General features: G+C 42.7%; 8 non-coding genes across 8 annotated transcripts; 1 reads left to right on the forward strand and 7 right to left on the reverse strand.

Annotated features, from left to right (window-relative positions):
- Positions 1 to 992: 992 nt before the first annotated feature.
- Positions 993 to 1,065, reverse strand: trnaf-gaa (transfer RNA phenylalanine (anticodon GAA)). Its single transcript has one exon. It is a non-coding gene; the product is annotated as a tRNA-Phe (tRNA).
- Positions 1,066 to 5,073: 4,008 nt separating this feature from the next.
- Positions 5,074 to 5,146, reverse strand: trnaf-gaa (transfer RNA phenylalanine (anticodon GAA)). Its single transcript has one exon. It is a non-coding gene; the product is annotated as a tRNA-Phe (tRNA).
- A 1,967-nt stretch (positions 5,147 to 7,113) lies between these two features.
- On the reverse strand, positions 7,114 to 7,186 carry trnaf-gaa (transfer RNA phenylalanine (anticodon GAA)). The gene has a single exon. It is a non-coding gene; the product is annotated as a tRNA-Phe (tRNA).
- Positions 7,187 to 9,386: 2,200 nt separating this feature from the next.
- Positions 9,387 to 9,459, reverse strand: trnaf-gaa (transfer RNA phenylalanine (anticodon GAA)). Its single transcript has one exon. It is a non-coding gene; the product is annotated as a tRNA-Phe (tRNA).
- A 1,927-nt stretch (positions 9,460 to 11,386) lies between these two features.
- On the reverse strand, positions 11,387 to 11,459 carry trnaf-gaa (transfer RNA phenylalanine (anticodon GAA)). Its single transcript has one exon. It is a non-coding gene; the product is annotated as a tRNA-Phe (tRNA).
- A 2,200-nt stretch (positions 11,460 to 13,659) lies between these two features.
- Positions 13,660 to 13,732, reverse strand: trnaf-gaa (transfer RNA phenylalanine (anticodon GAA)). The gene has a single exon. It is a non-coding gene; the product is annotated as a tRNA-Phe (tRNA).
- A 1,927-nt stretch (positions 13,733 to 15,659) lies between these two features.
- trnaf-gaa (transfer RNA phenylalanine (anticodon GAA)) lies at positions 15,660 to 15,732 on the reverse strand. Its single transcript has one exon. It is a non-coding gene; the product is annotated as a tRNA-Phe (tRNA).
- Positions 15,733 to 21,877: 6,145 nt separating this feature from the next.
- trnar-ucu (transfer RNA arginine (anticodon UCU)) lies at positions 21,878 to 21,969 on the forward strand. The gene is given in 2 exon segments: positions 21,878 to 21,914; positions 21,934 to 21,969. It is a non-coding gene; the product is annotated as a tRNA-Arg (tRNA).
- Positions 21,970 to 23,935: the final 1,966 nt, after the last annotated feature.

A 23,935-nucleotide genomic window follows, 5' to 3' on the forward strand; every position in this document is an offset into this window, starting at 1 on the left:
TGGATCCAGAGATGTCATCCTCTTAATATTATAAACATCGCACTCATGTATACACTCCCATTGTTCATATATAAACATCGCACCTACGTATGCACTCCCGCAGATCATATATAAATATTGCACTCATATACGAACTCCAATTGTTCATATATAAACATCACACTCATATATACACACCCACAGTTCATATATAAACATCGAACTCATATATACACACCCACAGTTCATATATAAACATCGCACTCATATATACACAACCACAGTTCATATATAAACATCGCACTCATATATACACACTCACAGTTCATATGTGAACATCGAACTCATATATGCACACCCACAGTTCACATATAAACATCACATTCATATATACACACCCACAGTTCATATATAAACATCGCACTCATATACGCACACCCACAGTTCATGTGTGAACATCGAATTCATATATAGACTCCCACACTTTATAAAACAACAGCGCACTCTTACTACACACGCCCTTAATATCGACCCAATGCCCTGTTTATAGTTCTCATTAAAATCTGAACACTGAAAGTTTAACAGCTTTCCAGATACTGTCCGTCCTGTTTTTTATTTTCAGCGTTAAATTTGCTGAAGTACGGCAAAGGGAGCGCGATATCGGTCCTGGCGGTGAAAGCTGCTTCGACGGAGGAGTCGGTGTCCAGAAACTGGCCGGGATTGGAACGTTCTTGTGTCACACGAAGTGTCTGAAAGGCGCGGATTCACATGAAGATCATCAGCGCGGTGCCGACACCTCCTGCTCCAATGTTAGCGGCACAGAGAGTGAAAAATCCATGAGAAAAAAGCAGAAGGTATGAGAGAAATCAAAGCCAAATACGGACGGCATAAATATTTCCCATTCTTGATGCCTCTCGATTCCATCCCCAATTCTTCAGTGGCGGCTATCAAATGTTCCTGCAAATAAACGCGAGAATCGAAGCAAGGAAGAAGAAACTAAATAATCAGGAACCTGCCGAAACTCGGGATTGAACCAAGGACCTTTAGATCTTCAGTCTAACGCTCTCCCAACTGAACTATTTCGGCCCCTTTTCAACAATTAACTTTAAGTCATTGTCTTGGAAGAAAATATAACTCCAGGAGGCATTTCCCCTCCGGTTCATTCCGCAATTCATAGAAAAAATCTCATTCATATATACACACCCACAGCTCATATAAAAAGATCGCACTCATAAATACACACCCACAGCTCATATAAATATCACACTCATCGATACACTCTCACAGTTTATAAAACCACAACGCATTCATACATCCACATCCAGTTCATTGGAGGGAGATCGGTACCGACTGCCGATAGAGCTCTCGGATGGGACAGGCGGAAGCAACAGCAACCGAACAAACTCTGCATCTCATCCTTAACACAGACCGGGAGATCCACCTGTGAAGTTACACCGTACTTTGATGGCAAGGACGGTAACGGGTTCTGAGAAGGCATCAGGACGTCTAATGGCTTCTGAGTGGCGTTCCATTTGGGCAAGGGGATCTCAGAGAGGGGAAGGGAGAGTCAGATGGCATCAGAGAGTGTAATGGGGCTCGGAGAGGGTGAGGGACAGTCAGAGGGTATCAGAGAGTATATTGAGATCTCACAGAGGGGAAGGAGTGCCAGAGGGTATCAGAGAGTTTAAGGACGCTCAGGGCGTATCAGTGGGTGAGGGGCACTCAGCGGGTATCAGAGAGTGTAAAGGGCGCTGGCAAGGTTCAAAGAGGATAATGGACTCTCTGAGAATATCAGAGAAGATGAAGAGCTCAGGGAGAATCAAAGAGGGTAAGGTGGGCTCAGGAGGTGTCAGATAGGCGAAAGGTCCAGAGTTGGCATCCTCTTAATATTATAAACATCGCACTAATGTATACACTCCCATTCTTCATATATAAACATCGCACTCATGTATGCACTCCCGCAGATCATATATAAATATCGCACTCATATATACACACCCACAGTTCATATGTGAACATCGCACTCATATAAACACACCCACAGTTCATATATAAATATCACACTCATATATACACACCCACAGTTCATATGTGAACATCGCACTCATATATACACACCCACAGATCATGTGTGAACATCGCACTCATATATACACATCCACAGTTCATTTATAAACATCAGACTCATATATACGGACCCACACTTCATATATAAATATCACACTCATAAAAACACACCCACAGTTCATATATAAACATCGCACTCATATATACACACCCACAGTTCATATGTGAACATCGAACTCATATATACACACCCACAGTTCACATATAAACATCACATTCATATATACACACCCATAGTTCATATCTTAACATCGCACTCATATATACACACCCACAGCTTAAAAATAAAGATCACACTCATATAAAAAAAACCACAGTTCATATATAAACATCGCACTCATATGTACACACTCACAGTTCATATATAAACATCGCACTCATATATACACACCCACAGTTCATATATAAACATCGCACTCATATATACACACCCACAGTTCATATATAAACAGCACACTCATATATACACACTCACAGTTCATATATAAACATCACACTCATATGTACACACCCACAGTTCATATATAAATATCACACTCATATGCACCCCCACAGTTCATGTGTGAACAGCGAATTCATTTATAGACTCCCACACTTTATAAAACAACAGGGCACTCTTACTACACACGCACTTAATATCTCCCCAAAGCCCTGTTTATAGATCTCATTAAAATCTGAACACTGAAAGCTTAACTGCTTTCCAGATACTGTCCGTCCTGTTTTGTATTTTCAGCTTTAAATTTGCTGACGTACGGCAAAGGGAGCGCGATATCGGTCCTGGCGGTGAAAGCTGCTTCGACGGAGGAGTCGGTGTCCTGGAACAGGCCGGGATTGGAACGTTCTTGTGTCACACGAAGTGTCTGAAAGGCGCGAACACACATGAAGATCATCAGCGCGCTGCCGACACCTCCTGCTCCAATGTCAGTGGCACTGAGAGTGAAAAAACCAAGAGAAAAAAGCAGAAGGTATGAGAGAAATCAAAGCCAAATATAGACGCCATTAATATTTCCCATTCTTGATGCCTCTCGATTCCATCCCCAATCCTTCAGTGGCTGGTGTCAAATGTTACTGTGAAGAAATGCGTGAATCGAAGCAAGGAAGAAGAAACTAAATAACCAGGAACGACCGAAACTCGGGATTGAACCAAGGATCTTTAAATTTTCAGTCTCACGCTCGCCCAACTGAGCTATTTCAGCCCCTTATCAAAAGTTTACTTTATGTCATTGTCGTGGAAGAAAATATAACCCCAGGGGGCATTTCCCCTCCTTTTCATTCCGCAATTCATTAAAAAAAATCGCACTCGTACACACACGCACAGTTCATATATAAACATCGCACTCATATATACACACCCACAGCTCATATATAAAGATCACACTCATATATAAACACCCACAGTTCATATAAGTATCACACTCATCGATGCACTCACACAGTTTATAAAACCACAACGCATTCATACATCCACACCCAGTTTATTGGAGGGAGATCGGTTCCGACTGCCGATCGAGCTCTCGGATGGGACAGGCGGAAGCAACAGCAACCGAACAAACTCTGGATCTCATTCTTAACACAGACCGGTAGATTCACCTGTGAAGTTACACCGTACTTTGATAGCAAGGACGGTAACGGGTTCTGAGAAGGCACCAGGACGTCCAATGGCTTCTGAGTGGCGATCCATTTTGGCAAGGTGATCTCAGAGAGGGGAAGGGACCGTCAGAGGGCATCAGAGAGTGTGATGGGGCTCAGAGAAGGGAAGGGACAGTCAGGGGGCATCAGAGAGTGTAATGGGGCTCAGAGAGGGTAAGGGACAGTCAGAGGGTATCAGAGAGTATATTGAGATCTCACAGAGGGGAAGGACTGCCAGAGGGATTCAGAGAGTGCAAGGACGCTCAGAGCGTATCAGTGGGTGCGGGGCACTCAGCGGGTATCAGAGATTGTGAAGGGCGCTGACAAATTTCAAAGAAGATAATGGACTCTCTGAGCGTATCAGAGAATATGAGAAGCTCAGGGAGAATCAAAGAGGGTCAGGTGGGCTCAGGAGGTATCAGATAGGCGAATGGATCCAGAGATGGCATCCTCTTAATATTATAAACATCGCACTCATGTATACACTCCCATTGTTCATATATAAACATCGCAGCTACGTATGCACTCCCGCAGATCATATATAAATATTGCACTCAGATATGAACTCCAATTGTTCATATATAAACATCGCACTCATATATACACACCCACAGTTCATATATAAACATCGCACTCATATATACACACCCACAGTTCATATGTGAACATCGAACTCATATATACACACCCACAGTTCACACATTAACATCACATTCATATATACACACCCACAGTTCATAGATACACATCGCACTCATTTACACACACCCACAGTTCATGTGTGAACATCGAATTCATATATAGACTCCCACACTTTATAAAACAACAGCGCACTCTTACTACACACGCACCTAATATCTGCCCAAAGCCCTGTTTATAGTTCTCATTAAAATCTGAACACTGAAAGTTTAACAGCTTTCCAGACACTGTCCGTCCTGTTTTGTATTTTCAGCGTTAAATTTGCTGAAGTACGGCAAAGGGAGCGCGATATCGGTCCTGGCGGTGAAAGCTGCTTCGACGGAGGAGTCGGTGTCCAGAAACTGGCCGGGATTGGAACGTTATTGTGTCACACGAAGTGTCTGAAAGGCGCGGATTCACATGGAGATCATCAGCGCGCTGCCGACGCCTGGTGATGCAATGTTAGCGGCACCGAGAGTGAAAAATCCATGAGAAAAAAGCAGAAGGTATGAGAGAAATCAAAGCCAAATATAGACGGCATAAATATTTCCCATTCTTGATGCCTCTCCATCCCCAATTCTTCAGTGGCGGGTATCAAATGTTCCTGCAAATAAACGCGAGAATCGAAGCAAGGAAGAAGAAACTAAATAATCAGGAACCTGCCGAAACTCGGGATTGAACCAAGGACCTTTAGATCTTCAGTCTAACGCTCTCCCAACTGAGCTATTTCGGCCCCTTTTCAACAATTAACTTTATGTCATTGTCTTGGAAGAAAATATAACTCCAGGAGGCATTTCCCCTCCGGTTCATTCCGCAATTCATAGAAAAAATCTCATTCATATATACACACCCACAGCTCATATATAAAGATCGCACTCATAAATACACACCCACAGCTCATATATAAAGATCGCACTCATATATACACACCCACAGTTCATATAAATATCACACTCATCGATACACTCCCACAGTTTATAAAACCACAACGCATTCATACATCCACATCCAGTTCATTGGAGGGAGATCGGTACCGACTGCCGATAGAGCTCTCGGATGGGACAGGCGGAAGCAACAGCAACCGAACAAACTCTGCATCTCATCCTTAACACAGACCGGTAGATCCACCTGTGAAGTTACACCGTACTTTGATAGCAAGGACGGTAACGGGTTCTGAGAAGGCATCAGGACGTCTAATGGCTTCTGAGTGGCGATCCATTTGGGCAAGGGGATCTCAGAGAGGGGAAGGGAGAGTCAGATGGCATCAGAGAGTGTAATGGGGCTCGGAGAGGGTGAGGGACAGTCAGAGGGTATCAGAGAGTATATTGAGATCTCACAGAGGGGAAGGAGTGCCAGAGGGTATCAGAGAGTGGAAGGACGCTCAGGGCGTATCAGTGGGTGAGGGGCACTCAGCGGGTATCAGAGAGTGTAAAGGGCGCTGGCAAGTTTCAAAGAGGATAATGGACTCTCTGAGAATATCAGCGAAGATGAAGAGCTCAGGGAGAATCAAAGAGGGTAAGGTGGGCTCAGGAGGTGTCAGATAGGCGAATGGATCCAGAGTTGGCATCCTCTTAATATTATAAACATCGCACTAATGTATACACTCCCATTCTTCATATATAAACATCGCACTCATGTATGCACTCCCGCAGATCATATATAAATATCGCACTCATATATACACACCCACAGTTCATATGTGAACATCGCACTCATATATACACTCCCACAGTTCATATATAAACATCACACTCATATATACACACCCACAGTTCATATATTTATATCACACTCATATATACACACCCACAGTTCATATATAAACATCACACTCATATATACACACCCACAGTTCATATATAAATATCACACTCATATATACACACCCACAGTTCATATATAAAGATCACACTCATATATACACACCCACAGTTCATATATAAATATCACACTCATATATACACACCCACAGTTCATATATAGACATCGCACTCATATATACGCACCCACAGTTCATATATAAATATCACACTCATATATGCACGCCCACAGTTCATACATAAACATCAATCTCATATATACACACCCACAGTTCATGTTTGAACATCGCACTCATATATACACACCCACAGTTCATGTGTGAACATCGAATTCATATATAGACTCCCACACTTTATAAAACAACAGCGCACTCTTACTACACACGCACTTAATATCTCCCCAAAGCCCTGTTTATAGTTCTTATTAAAATCTGAACACTGAAAGTTTAACTGCTTTCCAGATACTGTCCGTCCTGTTTTGTATTTTCAGCTTTAAATTTGCTGACGTACGGCAAAGGGAGCGCGATATCGGTCCTGGTGGTGAAAGCTGCTTCGACGGAGGAGTCGGTGTCCTGGAACAGGCCGGGATTGGAACGTTCTTGTGTCACACGAAGTGTCTGAAAGGCGCGAATACACTTGAAGATCATCAGCGCGGTGCCGACACCTCCTGCTCCAATGTCAGCGGCACTGAGAGTGAAAAAACCATGAGAAAAAAGCAGAAGGTATGAGAGAAATTAAAGCCAAATAAAGACGCCATTAATATTTCCCATCCTTGATGCCTCTCGATTCCATCCCCAATCCTTCAGTGGCTGGTCTCAAATGTTACTGCAAAGAAATGCGAGAATCGAAGCAAGGAAGAAGAAACGAAATAACCAGGAACTGCCGAAACTCGAGATTGAACCAAGGACTTTTAGATCTTCAGTCTAACGCTCTCCCAACTGAGCTATTTCAGCCCCTTGTCAAAAGTTTACTTTATGTCATTGTCGTGGAAGAAAATATAACCCCAGGGGGCATTTCCCCTCCTGTTCATTCCGCAATTCATTTAAAAAAATCGCACTCATACACACACGCACAGTTCATATATAATCATCGCACTCATATATACACACCCACAGCTCATATATAAAGATCACACTCATATATAAACACCCACAGTTCATATAAGTATCACACTCATCGATGCACTCACACAGTTTATAAAACCACAACGCATTTATACATCCACACCCAGTTTATTGGAGGGAGATCGGTTCCGACTGCCGATCGAGCTCTCGGATGGGACAGGCGGAAGCAACAGCAACCGAACAAACTCTGGATCTCATTCTTAACACAGACCGTTAGATTCACCTGTGAAGTTACACCGTACTTTGATAGCAAGGACGGTAACGGGTTCTGAGAAGGCACCAGGACGTCCAATGGCTTCTGAGTGGCGATCCATTTGGGCAAGGTGATCTCAGAGAGGGGAAGGGACCGTCAGAGGATATCAGAGAGTATATTGAGATCTCACAGAGGGGAAGGACTGCCAGAGGGAATCAGAGAGTGCAAGGACGCTCAGGGCGTATCAGTGGGTGCGGGGCACTCAGCGGGTATCAGAGAGTGTAAAGGGCGCTGACAAATTTCAAAGAAGATAATGGACTCTCTGAGCGTATCAGAGAAGATGAGAAGCTGAGGGAGAATCAAAGAGGTTCAGGTGGGCTCAGGAGGTATCAGATAGGCGAATGGATCCAGAGATGGCATCCTCTTAATATTATAAACATCGCACTCATGTATACACTCCCATTGTTCATATATAAACATCGCACCTACGTATGCACTCCCGCAGATCATATATAAATATTGCACTCATATATGAACTCCGATTGTTCATATATAAACATCGCACTCATATATACACACCCACAGTTCATATATAAACATCGCACTCATATATACACACCCACAGTTCATATATAAACATCGCACTCATATATACACACCCACAGTTCATATATAAACATCGCACTCATATATACACACCCACAGTTCATATATAAACATCGCACTCATATATACACACCCACAGTTCATATATAAACATCGCACTCATATATACACACCCCACAGTTCATATGTGAACATCGCACTCATATATACACACCCACAGTTCATATATAAACATCGCACTCATATATACACACCCACAGTTCATATATAAACATCGCACTCATATATACACACCCACAGTTCATATATAAACATCGCACTCATATATACACACCCACAGTTCATATATAAACATCGCACTCATATATACACACCCACAGTTCATATGTAAACATCGCACTCATATATACACACCCACAGTTCATATATAAACATCGCACTCATATATACACACCCCACAGTTCATATGTGAACATCGCACTCATATATACACACCCACAGTTCATATATAAACATCGCACTCATATATACACACCCACAGTTCACATATAAACATCACATTTATATATACACACCCACATTTCATAGATACACATCGCACTCATATAAACACACCCACAGTTCATAGATACACATCGCACTCACATACACACACCCACAGTTCATGTGTGAACATCGAATTCATATATAGACTCCCACACTTCATAAAACAACAGCGCACTCTTACTACACACGCACTTAATATCTCCCCAAAGCCCTGTTTATAGTTCTCATTAAAATCTGAACACTGAAAGTTTAACAGCTTTCCACATACTGTCCGTCCTGTTTTGTATTTTCAGCTTTAAATTTGCTGAAGTACGGCAAAGGGAGCGCGATATCGGTCCTGGCGGTGAAAGCTGCTTCGACGGAGGAGTCGGTGTCCAGAAACTGGCCGGGATTGGAACGTTCTTGTGTCACACGAAGTGTCTGAAAGGCGCGGATTCACATGAAGATCATCAGCGCGGTGCCGACACCTCCTGCTCCAATGTCAGCGGCACTGAGAGTGAAAAAACCATGAGAAAAAAGCAGAAGGTATGAGAGAAATCAAAGCCAAATATAGACGCCATAAATATTTCCCATTCTTGATGCCTCTCGATTCCATCCCCAATTCTTCAGTGGCGGGTATCAAATGTTCCTGCAAATAAACGCGAGAATCGAAGCAAGGAAGAAGAAACTAAATAATCAGGAACCTGCCGAAACTCGGGATTGAACCAAGGACCTTTAGATCTTCAGTCTAACGCTCTCCCAACTGAGCTATTTCGGCCCCTTTTCAACGATTAACTTTATGTCATTGTCTTGGAAGAAAATATAACTCCAGGAGGCATTTCCCCTCCGGTTCATTCCGCAATTCATAGAAAAAATCTCATTTATATATACACACCCACAGCTCATATATAAAGATCGCACTCATATATACACACCCACAGTTCATATAAATATCACACTCATCGATACACTCCCACAGTTTATAAAACCACAACGCATTCATACATCCACATCCAGTTCATTGGAGGGAGATCGGTACCGACTGCCGATCGAGCTCTCGGATGGGACAGGCGGAAGCAACAGCAACCGAACAAACTCTGGATCTCATCGTTATCACAGACCGGGAGATCCACCTGTGAAGTTACACCGTACTTTAACAGCAAGGACGGTAACGGGTTCTGAGAAGGCATCAGGACGTCTCATGGCTTCTGTGTGGCGATCCATTTGGGCAAGGGGATCTCAGAGAGGGGAAGGGAGAGTCAGATGGCATCAGAGAGTGTAATGGGGCTCGGAGAGGGTGAGGGACAGTCAGACGGTATCAGAGAGTATATTGAGATCTCACAGAGGGGAAGGAGTGCCAGAGGGTATCAGAGAGTGTAAGGACGCTCAGGGCGTATCAGTGGGCGAGGGGCACTCAGCGGGTATCAGATAGTGTAAAGGGCGCTTGCAAGGTTCAAGGAGGATAATGGACTCTCTGAGCGTATCAGAGAAGATGAAGAGCTCAGGGAGAATCAAAGAGGGTAAGGTGGGCTCAGGAGGTGTCAGATAGGCGAATGGATCCAGAGTTGGCATCCTCTTAATATTATAAACATCGCACTAATGTATACACTCCCATTCTTCATATATAAACATCGCACTCATATATACACACCCACAGTTCATATATAAACATCACACTCATATATACACACCCACAGTTCATATGTGAACATCGCACTCATATATACACACCCACAGTTCATATATAAATATCACACTCATATATACACACCCACAGTTCATATATAAACATCACACTCATATACACACACCCACAGTTCATATATAAACATCACACCCATATATACGCACCTGTAGTTCATATATAAATATCACACTCATATATAAACACCCATCGTTCACATATAAACATCGAACTCATATATACACACCCACAGATCATGTGTGAACATCGCACTCATATATACACACCCACAGTTCATATATAAACATCACACTCATATATACACACTCACGGTTCATATATAAATATCACACTCATATATAAACACCCATCGTTCATACATAAACATCAAACTCATATATACACACCCACAGTTCATATATAAACATCAAACTCATATTTCCACACCCACAGTTCATGTGTGAACATCGCACTCATATATAGACTCCCACACTTTATAAACCAACAGCGCACTCTTACTGCACACGCACTTAATATCTACCCAAAGCCCTGTTTATAGTTCTTATTAAAATCTGAACACTGAAAGTTTAACTGCTTTCCAGATACTGTCCGTCCTGTTTTGTATTTTCAGCTTTAAATTTGCTGACGTACGGCAAAGGGAGCGCGATATCGGTCCTGGTGGTGAAAGCTGCTTCGACGGAGGAGTCGGTGTCCTGGAACAGGCCGGGATTGGAACGTTCTTGTGTCACACGAAGTGTCTGAAAGGCGCGAATACACATGAAGATCAGCAGCGCGGTGCCGACACCTCCTGCTCCAATGTCAGCGGCACTGAGAGTGAAAAAACCAAGAGAAAAAAGCAGAAGGTATGAGAGAAATTAAAGCCAAATAAAGACGCCATTAATATTTCCCATCCTTGATGCCTCTCGATTCCATCACCAATTCTTCAGTGGCTGGTCTCAAATGTTACTGCAAAGAAATGCGAGAATCGAAGCAAGGAAGAAGAAACGAAATAACCAGGAACTGCCGAAACTCGAGATTGAACCAAGGACTTTTAGATCTTCAGTCTAACGCTCTCCCAACTGAGCTATTTCAGCCCCTTGTCAAAAGTTTACTTTATGTCATTGTCGTGGAAGAAAATATAACCCCAGGGGGCATTTCCCCTCCTGTTCATTCCGCAATTCATTAAAAAAAATCGCACTCATACACACACGCACAGTTCATATATAATCATCGCACTCATATATACACACCCACAGCTCATATATAAAGATCACACTCATATATAAACACCCACAGTTCATATAAGTATCACACTCATCGATGCACTCACACAGTTTATAAAACCACAACGCATTTATACATCCACACCCAGTTTATTGGAGGGAGATCGGTTCCGACTGCCGATCGAGCTCTCGGATGGGACAGGCGGAAGCAACAGCAACCGAACAAACTCTGGATCTCATTCTTAACACAGACCGTTAGATTCACCTGTGAAGTTACACCGTACTTTGATAGCAAGGACGGTAACGAGTTCTGAGAAGGCACCAGGACGTCCAATGGCTTCTGAGTGGCGATCCATTTGGGCAAGGTGATCTCAGAGAGGGGAAGGGACCGTCAGAGGATATCAGAGAGTATATTGAGATCTCACAGAGGGGAAGGACTGCCAGAGGGAATCAGAGAGTGCAAGGACGCTCAGGGCGTATCAGTGGGTGCGGGGCACTCAGCGGGTATCAGAGAGTGTAAAGGGCGCTGACAAATTTCAAAGAAGATAATGGACTCTCTGAGCGTATCAGAGAAGATGAGAAGCTGAGGGAGAATCAAAGAGGTTCAGGTGGGCTCAGGAGGTATCAGATAGGCGAATGGATCCAGAGATGGCATCCTCTTAATAATATAAACATCGCACTCATGTATACACTCCCATTCTTCATATATAAACATCGCACCTACGTATGCACTCCCGCAGATCATATATAAATATTGCACTCATATATGAACTCCGATTGTTCATATATAAACATCGCACTCATATATACACACCCACAGTTCATATATAAACATCGCACTCATATATACACACCCACAGTTCATATATAAACATCGCACTCATATATACACACCCACAGTTCATATATAAACATCGCACTCATATATACACACCCACAGTTCATATATAAACATCGCACTCATATATACACACCCACAGTTCATATATAAACATCGCACTCATATATACACACCCCACAGTTCATATGTGAACATCGCACTCATATATACACACCCACAGTTCATATATAAACATCGCACTCATATATACACACCCACAGTTCATATATAAACATCGCACTCATATATACACACCCACAGTTCATATATAAACATCGCACTCATATATACACACCCACAGTTCATATATAAACATCGCACTCATATATACACACCCACAGTTCATATGTAAACATCGCACTCATATATACACACCCACAGTTCATATATAAACATCGCACTCATATATACACACCCCACAGTTCATATGTGAACATCGCACTCATATATACACACCCACAGTTCATATATAAACATCGCACTCATATATACACACCCACAGTTCACATATAAACATCACATTTATATATACACACCCACATTTCATAGATACACATCGCACTCATATAAACACACCCACAGTTCATAGATACACATCGCACTCACATACACACACCCACAGTTCATGTGTGAACATCGAATTCATATATAGACTCCCACACTTCATAAAACAACAGCGCACTCTTACTACACACGCACTTAATATCTACCCAAAGCCCTGTTTATAGTTCTCATTAAAATCTGAACACTGAAAGTTTAACAGCTTTCCACATACTGTCCGTCCTGTTTTGTATTTTCAGCTTTAAATTTGCTGACGTACGGCAAAGGGAGCGCGATATCGGTCCTGGCGGTGAAAGCTGCTTCGACGGAGGAGTCGGTGTCTCGGAACTGGCCGGGATTGGAACGTTCTTGTGTCACACGAAGTGTCTGAAAGGCGCGGATTCACATGAAGATCATCAGCGCGGTGCCGACACCTCCTGCTCCAATGTCAGCGGCACTGAGAGTGAAAAAACCATGAGAAAAAAGCAGAAGGTATGAGAGAAATCAAAGCCAAATATAGACGCCATAAATATTTCCCATTCTTGATGCCTCTCGATTCCATCCCCAATTCTTCAGTGGCGGGTATCAAATGTTCCTGCAAATAAACGCGAGAATCGAAGCAAGGAAGAAGAAACTAAATAATCAGGAACCTGCCGAAACTCGGGATTGAACCAAGGACCTTTAGATCTTCAGTCTAACGCTCTCCCAACTGAGCTATTTCGGCCCCTTTTCAACGATTAACTTTATGTCATTGTCTTGGAAGAAAATATAACTCCAGGAGGCATTTCCCCTCCGGTTCATTCCGCAATTCATAGAAAAAATCTCATTTATATATACACACCCACAGCTCATATATAAAGATCGCACTCATATATATACACCCACAGTTCATATAAATATCACACTCATCGATACACTCCCACAGTTTATAAAACCACAACGCATTCATACATCCACATCCAGTTCATTGGAGGGAGATCGGTACCGACTGCCGATCGAGCTCTCGGATGGGACAGGCGGAAGCAACAGCAACCGAACAAACTCTGGATCTCATCGTTATCACAGACCGGGAGATCCACCTGTGAAGTTACACCGTACTTTAACAGCAAGGACGGTAACGGGTTCTGAGAAGGCATCAGGACGTCTCATGGCTTCTGTGTGGCGATCCATTTGGGCAAGGGGATCTCAGAGAGGGGAAGGGAGAGTCAGATGGCATCAGAGAGTGTAATGGGGCTCGGAGAGGGTGAGGGACAGTCAGACGGTATCAGAGAGTATATTGAGATCTCACAGAGGGGAAGGAGTGCCAGAGGGTATCAGAGAGTGTAAGGACGCTCAGGGCGTATCAGTGGGCGAGGGGCACTCAGCGGGTATCAGATAGTGTAAAGGGCGCTTGCAAGGTTCAAGGAGGATAATGGACTCTCTGAGCGTATCAGAGAAGATGAAGAGCTCAGGGAGAATCAAAGAGGGTAAGGTGGGCTCAGGAGGTGTCAGATAGGCGAATGGATCCAGAGTTGGCATCCTCTTAATATTATAAACATCGCACTAATGTATACACTCCCATTCTTCATATATAAACATCGCACTCATATATACACACCCACAGTTCATATATAAACATCACACTCATATATACACACCCACAGTTCATATGTGAACATCGCACTCATATATACACACCCACAGTTCATATATAAATATCACACTCATATATACACACCCACAGTTCATATATAAACATCACACTCATATACACACACCCACAGTTCATATATAAACATCACACCCATATATACGCACCTGTAGTTCATATATAAATATCACACTCATATATAAACACCCAGCGTTCACATATAAACATCGAACTCATATATACACACCCACAGATCATGTGTGAACATCGCACTCATATATACACACCCACAGTTCATATATAAACATCACACTCATATATACACACTCACGGTTCATATATAAATATCACACTCATATATAAACACCCATCGTTCATACATAAACATCAAACTCATATATACACACCCACAGTTCATATATAAACATCAAACTCATATTTCCACACCCACAGTTCATGTGTGAACATCGCACTCATATATAGACTCCCACACTTTATAAACCAACAGCGCACTCTTACTGCACACGCACTTAATATCTACCCAAAGCCCTGTTTATAGTTCTTATTAAAATCTGAACACTGAAAGTTTAACTGCTTTCCAGATACTGTCCGTCCTGTTTTGTATTTTCAGCTTTAAATTTGCTGACGTACGGCAAAGGGAGCGCGATATCGGTCCTGGTGGTGAAAGCTGCTTCGACGGAGGAGTCGGTGTCCTGGAACAGGCCGGGATTGGAACGTTCTTGTGTCACACGAAGTGTCTGAAAGGCGCGAATACACATGAAGATCATCAGCGCGGTGCCGACACCTCCTGCTCCAATGTTAGCGGCACCGAGAATGAAAAAACCAAGAGAAAAAAGCAGAAGGTATGAGAGAAATTAAAGCCAAATAAAGACGCCATTAATATTTCCCATCCTTGATGCCTCTCGATTCCATCCCCAATCCTTCAGTGGCTGGTCTCAAATGTTACTGCAAAGAAATGCGAGAATCGAAGCAAGGAAGGAGAAACTAAATAACCAGGAACTGCCGAAACTCGAGATTGAACCAAGGACTTTTAGATCTTCAGTCTAACGCTCTCCCAACTGAGCTATTTCAGCCCCTTGTCAAAAGTTTACTTTATGTCATTGTCGTGGAAGAAAATATAACCCCAGGGGGCATTTCCCCTCCTGTTCATTCCGCAATTCATAAAAAAAAATCGCACTCATATATACACACCCACAGTTCATATATAAACATCACACTCATATATACACACCCACAGTTCATATATAAACATCGCACTCATATATACACACCCACAGTTCATATATAAAGATCGCACTCATATATAAACACCCACAGTTCATATATAAACATCACACTCATATGTACACACTCACAGTTCATATTTAAACATCACACTCATATATACACACCCACAGTTCATATATAAACATCACACTCATATATACACACCCACAGTTCATATATAAACATCACACTCATATATACACAACCACAGTTCATATATAAACATCACACTCATATATACACACCGACAGTTCATATATAAACATCACACTCATATATACACACCGACAGTTTATATATAAACATCACACTCATATATACACACCCACAGTTCATATATAAACATCACACTCATATATACACACCCACAGTTCATATATAAACATCGCACTCATATATACACACCCACAGTTCATATATAAACATCACACTCATATATACACACCCACAGTTCATATATAAACATCACACTCATATATACACACCGACAGTTCATATATAAACATCACACTCATATATACACACCCACAGTTCATATATAAACATCACACTCATATATACACACCCACAGATCATATATAAATATCGCACTCATACATACACACCCACAGATCATATATAAATATCACACTCATATATACACACCCACAGTTCATATATAAACATCACACTCATATATACACACCCACAGATCATATATAAATATCGCACTCATACATACACACCCACAGATCATATATAAATATCACACTCATACATACACACCCACAGTTCATATGTGTTCATCGTATTCATATATGGACTCCCACACTTTATAAAACAACAGCGCACTCTTATTGACATCCACTTAATATCTACTCAAAGTTATGTTTCTCGTCCTTACCAAAGACTGAACACTGAAAGTTTAACTGTTTTCCAGATACTGTCCATCCTGTTTTGTATTTTCAGCATTAAATTTTCTGAAGTCTGGCAAAGGGGGCACGATATTTGTCCTGGCGGTGAATGCTGCTTCTGACGGATGTCTCGGTGCCCAGGAGCTGGCGGGGATTGGAAAGATCTTGTGTCACACGAAGTGTCTGATCTGCCCGTATACACATGGAGGTTATCAGTGCGGTGCCTGCACCTCGTGCTGCAATGTTAGTGTGTCTGACATCAGCTTAAAAGGCGGCTTGTTGCAAACACGTTGTGGTCACAGTTTCTGTTTGCGCATAACTGAACTTCAGTCGTTCAAAATGAAATTTTTTCTTTGCTGCTTCACAATAAACAGTATCTTATTGTAAAATTTCGCTCATTGGTTCCTCAGTGTCAGAGGGAGAATTGTCTAAAACTCCTCATTTATTTCATTGTTCATTCAGAATTAGCCCACGGATTGACACAGAGAGATGAACACAGCGAGAGATACAGAGTATCGGTAAACACAGCGAGAGATACAGAGCATGGGTAAACACAGCGAGAGATACAGAGTATCGGTAAACACAGCGAGAGATACAGAGTATCGGTAAACACAGCGAGAGATACAGAGTATCGGTAAACACAGCGAAATGGAGAAGAGAAATAGAAAAATATAAACTGCCTCAAACGCTAACAGACAGTGATAGGTCGATATCAGGAAGAGGAGGTGGAGTCGTTGCAACTTAATTTGTCTCCTTAATTTGCAAAAGCTGGGCAAATTGCCTTTTTTGTCACAAGAGATCCAAGGTTCGATTGCCAGCGGCGCCTTTTTGTTCCATCTGATATTTACCTCATTTGTGAATTAAACAACAGAGTAAGGCAGGGCCGTATTTGTATTAATTCCGGAGCCAACAAGGAAAGGAATGCTGAAATGCTCGTTCTTTGCACAGACGGAACTCTTACTGAAGTAGCAAGCATTTGAGCTTGACAAATCATAGAATCGTTCGAGGAGGGAAGGAGGCCAAAACTCTGCTGCCCGTATCCTAACGCTCAACAAGTCCCGTTCTCCCACCTCCCCTGTGATCACTGACCGACATTGGCTCCCAGTCCGGGAAAGCATCGATTTTAAAATGCTCATCCATGTTTTCAAATCCCTCCATCTCTTCGCCTATTCCTATCTCTGCAACCTCCTCCAGCCCTACAATTCTCATCCTTGTTTTCAAATGCCTCTATGGCTTCGCACCTCCCTGTCTCTGTAACCTCCTCCAGCCCTACAACCCTCCGAGATTTTAGCGCTCCTCCAATTCTTCCTTCTTTTGCATCCCCGATTTTAATTGCTCCACGATTGGCGGCCGTGCCTTCAGCTGCCTCGGCCCTAAGCTCTGGAATTCCCTCCCTAAACCTCACCGCCTCTCTACCTCTCTCTCCTCGTTTAAGATGCTCCTTAAAACCTACCTCTTCAACCAAGCTTTTGTTCATCTGTCCGAATACCTCCTTATGTGGCTCAGTGTGAAATTTTGTTTGATAATCTCTCCTGTGAGTCGCCTTGGGTCGTTTCATTACGTTAAAGGACCGAAATAAATGCAAGTCGTCGTCGTTGTTGATGTTGTTGTTGTTGTGGCACTTTATCAACCGCATTGCCCTCATCAACCCTCTCTGTTACCACATCAAAAAACTTAATCAAGTTAAACACGATTTGCCTTTAACAAACCCATGCTGGCTTTCGTTTATTAATCCACACTTGCCCAAGTGACTATTCATTTTGGCCCGGATCATCGTTTATAAAAGCTTTCCCACCACCGAGTTTAATGTTACTGGCCTGTTGTTGTTGAGTTTATCCTTACACTCTTTTTGAACAAGGATCTAACATTTGTAATCATCCAGTCCTCTGGCATCACCCCCGCATCTAAGGAGGATTGGAAGATTATGACCAGGACCTCTGAAATTTCCACCCTTCCACTCCCTCAGCAACCTTGAAAGCATCCCATCCGGTCCGGGTGAATTATCAACTTTAAGCATAGCCAGCCTTTCAAGTGCCTCCTCTGTATCAATTTTCACCACATCCAGTGTCTCAACTACCTCCCTTTTTACTGTGACTTTGGCAGCATCTTCTTCCTTGGTAGAGACAGATGCAAAGTACTCTCCTCCATGCGTAGATCTCCTTTTTGGTCCCGAATCGGCCACACCCCTCCTATTATGAACCTTTCATTATTTAAATGCCTGTCGAAGACTTTTGGATTAACTTTTATGTTAGCCGGCAAACTATGTTCATATTCTCTCTTTGCCCCTCTTATTTACTTTTTCACGGTACTTCCTATATTCAGCCTGGTTCTCACTTGTATTGTCAAACTGATATCTATCATAAACCCCCTTTATCTGCTTCATTTTACCCACTATCTCTTTCGTCATCCAGCGATCTCAGGCCCTACCTTCGCCCCTCTTGGGAATCTACCTAGTCTGTACCCGAAACATCTCCTCCACCCATTGTTCAATTATATTTTAGCCTGCAAATCTTTGATTCCAATTTACACGGGCCAGGTACGTTCTCAACCCATTAAAATTGGCCCTTCTCCTGTTAAGTACTTTACTCGAGATTGCTCCTTCTCCTTCACCATAACTCATCTAAATCTTATGATACTATGATCACCGTTCAATAAATCTGACACTGACACTTGCTCCAATTGACCCACCTCATTCTCCAGAACCAGATCCACCAATGCCTCCTTCCTCGTATCATTATGTGTTAATCTTAACACATGTGACGTATTTGTATATTTGTTGTATTTAATGCAATATATTTGAGCTGCGAATGTGTCCAAAACACGTTTTCAGGATAATGCACTCGTGGGCTTATTTTACAAACTCCTTTAACTGCAACCAGCAACCAATCTCCATGAAAGGTTGCGAAGCAAAGCTGGTTTCAGAGCAGTTTTCGGCGTTCAGCTTTTATCCGCAATGTGTAATTAGTAGAAACTCATTTAAAGCACATCTTAGTATCAATGAGAATGTCAGGCACAGGACAGTTGGGTGGAACCGTCTCTTATAATAATGACAAAGTGTAATAGATTATAAAGTGAAAAAGCCAATCCAATCTCTTAGTCTCTCTCTGTCGCTTTCTCGGTGAGTGAACGTAAAACAGCAGAAGAAGCTAAAACAAAGAACTGAGCAGTTTTGTTTGTTTCCTTTTCCTTCGGGCGAGTACAGTTGAAGAGAAGGATTTCTGTTTCCTGCTGGACAAATAACTGGAATGAGCAGTGTATCTCGTTCCCATGGTACCCAGTGAAACATCCACGTTTGGATCTCACATTTACACTGATACCTTCCTTCCTCACTAATTATAGGAAACTTTTGGGAAGGTTCAATCACACTTCAGAAGTCCAGAAGCGCAAAGGAAGGTGGACACCTCGTGGTGACGTAACCTGCAGGCGAGGGAGGTTTGCAGTTTTACCTGGAGCTGTAAATGTATAAACTCCTTCCAATGTACAAACTCCCCTCACCAACAGTAATTCAATTCTAACTGATCTGAGACTTTGGTCATTTATGGTGATTATACTTTGTCCAGTTAAAGCAGCAGTAAAATCCGTTGTGTGTTATATACATAGCCGTTCAGTCAATATAAAACATTGTCATCCGACCTACCATGAGCAATGCCACACGGGGTATGTTGGGTTACGGACAGTTCTGCCTCCAGCAGTTGTTCTCTCGGTCACACATCCGGCATCACCTCTCGGTCTCATACTGCAGAGTCACGCCTGAATATAAACACATTTCTGTTTCAGACTTTGACCTGAAGGTCAACAAATCACAAGTCAAGAGGAAGGGAACAAACAAATCAAATATTTAAGAACGTTAAGGGATATAAAATTCACAATAAATGACTGAGGAAAAAATGAAGCAAACGGATCAAGATGAACAATTAGCAAAAGGGAACAATTAAAGAAAGGAGAAGGGGAACCGATCAAATCGCTCCAAATAGTTTTTGAAAAATCCTTTTGTTTTTCATCTTAGTTTCTCTGTTAAGTTGGGGACGAACATCGAGAAATACTTTTCGTAACATCATAAAGACAATTAGAATAAACATTTCACAAAGTAGGCCTTAATCTTACTTACACGATAGCATGTTATGGGTTTGTAAAATCTGCAATTGTTTTACCATTCTTTAAGTTTAGAGGGATGCTCTGAATATATGTTCTGCATTGAAACGGAAGTGGATTAATCAAATAAAATGAGGAAATTTGTTTATGAATTTGAAGAGCTGATTTTCCATGTTGGATATGGCGATATATTTATTTACGCAACTGTAATTTGTGAAATGATGGAATGTATTTATTTCTATATCTGTACAGGTAAGGAAATCCCCATTGGATCATTTCCAGGAACCAGTCAAGTACTTAAATTAGTTTGTCAAACCCAAAACACCCTTTGGGATTTGCTGATTGAAAATTTGCATGGAAATCGCGACCATCACAAAGCATTGGAACAAATATACCCGCTGAGGTTTCGGGATTGTTACTGACTTCTTTATATCACTGAGTAACCTATTTGAAACTGGGTGAAGCTACAAATCTGATGATAAGAGTTTGGGTTAGAGAAGGAATAGATGAAAGTATCAAATTTAATAACACTGATTCCACAAACACTGTACACCACATCGATTAAACATTGTTAACTGTTTCTACATAAAACTGGTGAGGGTGTAAATCGAAAGTAACAGAAAAAAATCTCATTAATGTCTCAAATTTCATTTTGATATTGTTGCACAAACACTGAACATCCCATCCCTAAAACACTGTCCCGATCTAAAATCTATCGGCAGGACCCTGAGCCACAGTGAAAATGCTGCGATATCAACCTGTTTCAAAACACACAGCCTTCTGATTTGGAGTCAGACGCGACTGTTCTTGCACCAGGCCCACAACAAGCGGCTGGAGCCGGATCCATTGGAGGGCGATCGGTGCAGACTGCCGCCGCGGCTCTCGGAATGTGAGAGGCGGAAACTGGAGCAGCCTGACCGCCTCAACCACAGCACAGGATCCCCGCTCTGCCTCACATTGCATAACTGACTCTGTGGCGCAATGGATAGCGTGTTGGACTTCTACTTAAGGGTTTGAGGAGACATCCAAAGGTTGTGGGTTCGAGTCCCACCAGAGTTGGATTTTAGTTCAGGGATCGGGAACTGGGAAGTGAAATTTTGCAGCAAAACCGCAACAGGATCATTGATGTCCGTGAAGGACGGGAGGATTGGCGAAACATTCTCAAGGAGGAGACTCAACATCTGCTCAGACCGAATGTCAATCCGCTGGACTTCCGGCTCTGTCATACTGCATGTTCCTTCAGACAGGTTTCCAACTGGACACATGCATCAGGCTGCCGTGACAGCATTGGTGCTTCAGGGGTAGAATTCTTGCTTGCAGTAATTCTATTCCTGTAAAAGTGGCTCCTAAAAATCGCAAGATGGAAAGTGTCCTGCCTGAGCGGTCTAACCCGCTGGTTTAAAGCTCCAGTTAAATCCCTGAAATTTAGATGGATCAAAATCATAGTTTGTGGTTCCAATTCCGCAGCCTCCCTCCGGAAAACAAGTAATGCTAAACATCTCATCTGCTATTGCAACAGCGCAGACTGGAGGACCCACATGGCAATTCAAATAAGTAGATGCATTTTGGAACACACCAATTGTACCTTCAACTCCGGTTGAAATGTTCACGAGCAAAAGGATTGTTTGACCTTGCTGAGACTCGAATTAACAACCACGGCATTTCCCGATCCTGCACTGTCATGGAAGGAACGCTCACTGACCGATTGCGCCGCTGGAGTCCGGTCACTCTGATCACCTGTCCCACTCTGCTGGAAAGAATCTTAAGGTAAGAGGCCCTTACCTGTGGAAACTTGTCCTGTCCCCGTGATGAAACTAATATCTGCACTTCCACTTCCAGCTTCTTGCACATCCTCTGCTCCATCGCACGACAATCGGGTTTTCTGCGAACAGGTCAAAATGAACTTTGCCAGAAATTCTATCAGTAGTAAGATTTGAACCCAGCGCCCACGCAGCGATTGGATTTATTATCTTAAAGCAGTGATTTCCGTTCGGACAACGCCTTGTCAGTCTTTCACTTTTTGTTTAATGCCCAAATAAATAAATTGGAGCTAATTGACCACATTTACGCCGTGCTGGGGTTGTTCTCCTGAGAGCAGAGAAGGTTCAGAGGAGATTTGCTAGAAGTGTTCAAAGTCATGGAGGGTTTAGATAAAGTTAATAAAGAGACGCTGTTCCCATTGGCGGAAGTGTCGAGAACCAGAGGACCCAGATTTGAGGTGATTGGCAAAAGAAGCAAAGGCGACATGAGGAAAATCCTTTTTTTACGCAGTGAATGGTTATGATCTGGAATGCGCTGCCTGGTGGAAGCAGATTCAATCGTGGCTTTCAAAAAGGAATTTGATAAATACTTGAAGGGGAAAATACAGGGTCACGGGGAAAGGGCCGGGGAATGGGACCAATTAGATTGTTCTTACAAAACGCAGGTAAGGAATTGATCGGTCGAATGATCTCCTTCTCCGGTGTGTTCATTCTATGATAAATATTATTTTACATACAGTGAACAGACCATCCCTAAAAGACTGCCCCGCGTCAAAACAGAGTAATACTGAAACGTGATTTGAGCACGCATCTATTCTAATCTGGAGTCAGATGCGCTACCGTTGCGCTACGTGGTCATCAGCAAGTAGATGGAGCCGTATCCATTGGAGGGAGATCGGTACCGACCGCCACAGGGACTCGAAGAAACGGAAGCAGCAGCAGCAACAGCGCAGGAGCCCCGCTCTCTCATCCAGCCGTTACCAGCAGAGAGCTGCCAGTCCCGGCCTGAGCCCTGTCTGGGAGCCGCCTGCCATTCTTTCTTTACAGAACGGGACCGATCCAGTTTCAGCTCACACACAAGCTCAGGAATCCCACTCCTGTCAGATTCACTTATTTAAACCTTGTTTAGCTTCAGTGAATTGGGATTTAATTCAATCCTCATCTGCCCGCCGCTCTGTCAGTTCAGGACTTTATTTGAACCGACACTTGGAGCTCTGTTTTCGTGCCGACTGATTAAGCATTTCGCAGTCCCATCTCAAACACTT

Source organism: Heptranchias perlo, chromosome 20 (genome assembly GCF_035084215.1).
Source record: "Heptranchias perlo isolate sHepPer1 chromosome 20, sHepPer1.hap1, whole genome shotgun sequence".
Taxonomy (NCBI): Eukaryota; Metazoa; Chordata; class Chondrichthyes; order Hexanchiformes; family Hexanchidae; genus Heptranchias; species Heptranchias perlo.